The sequence below is a fragment of the Microtus ochrogaster genome, linkage group LG2, assembly GCF_000317375.1.
Source record: "Microtus ochrogaster isolate Prairie Vole_2 linkage group LG2, MicOch1.0, whole genome shotgun sequence".
NCBI classification, from domain to species: Eukaryota; Metazoa; Chordata; class Mammalia; order Rodentia; family Cricetidae; genus Microtus; species Microtus ochrogaster.
Genome location: NC_022028.1, coordinates 46,161,723 through 46,163,207, shown reverse-complemented (window position 1 = coordinate 46,163,207; position 1,485 = coordinate 46,161,723).

The following is a 1,485-nucleotide window of genomic DNA, read 5'->3' as shown; positions in this document are numbered from 1 at the left end:
ATGTCTTTCTAAGTCATTCTATACCTTTTTTGTCTATTTTTTCTTTTTTTTTGTTTGTCGTTTTAGACAAATCTCAATGTAGCTCTGACTGTCCTGGAACTCACTCTGTAGACCAGGCTGGCCTCAAACTCACAGAGATCCTCCTGCCTCTGCCTCCCCACTGATGGAATTAAAGCTGTGCACAACTGTACTCTGTTAAATAGAATCTGAATGCTATGTAATTTTATATAAGGTACCTAAGTTTCAATGGATTCTGATGTACTCAAGGGACACCTGCAACCAATTCCCTGTGGTTCCAGCAAAGATAACTGCGTGTGACCTTTGTAAAATATATTTGTGAAACCTCTACTATAGCAGGTTTTAGACTGTGCTTTAGAATTACCTGGTGTACTTTAGAATTACCCTGGATTTTAGAGACACCAGTAGCCAGTTTGCTCCATCTTCCCAGATTCTAAATGACCACATATATAAAGGATTAGTGGCTAAGGTGACAGTCCCACTTCCTGTGACAGGAGAAAATCTTTCCCTTTTCCCCTTTTCCATTTCCAGGCTCTTTTTACAGTGCATGGCCCAGGGTATACCATCTTCCAGGGGCACAAACAGTGGGACAATTTGAACGAGTACTGAGACCAGTGTACTGAACAATGACCGTTATTTTTTTTTGGCATCCATCTTAGAGGAATCCAAAAGGATGAGCAGCATTCCTGTAAGAAAACTCTGTGCTCATGGACTCTCGTGGTTCTCAGCATTTTCACTCAGAACAAATAGAATCATGCAGGGAGTGGAGGCTGAACTTTGTCTTATTAGTCAGCCTCAGCTCTGCCCCCAGGAGATGTTAGAATGCCTGGAGGCAAGTTTGATTATCTTGTCGCTTTCCCGCCCTGGCCACTAGTGGGTAGAAGACAAGAGATTCTGTAGAACACCCTAAGAGGCACAGGATAGTTCCTTCCCACAAGAAATCACCCTGCTGAAAATGTCAATAGTGTCTAGGTTGAGACAGGGTAGGCAAAATGGTCCCACACTTCATCTACACAGTGACCATGGTAGAGTACTTCTGTGTAGAAGTTAGCATATCTGATCAAAACGTTTAGACAATTATACGATGACTTTGATGGGATCCAGGTGGTGCAGATGTGTATTGACTGCCATCTACTTCCTGGTCCTGACTCGGCATCACGTTATCATAAGTGGGAGGAAAGTCTGAAAATATTGCATTGTGACTTATGATTTATGTTTCCTAACCAAGAAAATGATTCATCTCTATTAATCTAGAGAGAGAAATCCAAACAAGGGGTTGGTCCATCTTCTAGAAGTTGGAGATCAAGACTTCTAAAATTAATTAAAATTACAACTGAGTGTTGGCCAGAGCTAAGAGTGGTGTTGGGCAGGGGAGGTCTGGGCATTTGGAATGAAATTTAGTAGGTTATGCAACTCAAGATGAATTATTTTGTTGGGGATAATCCAAAGACTTTTGCCAAAATGGAC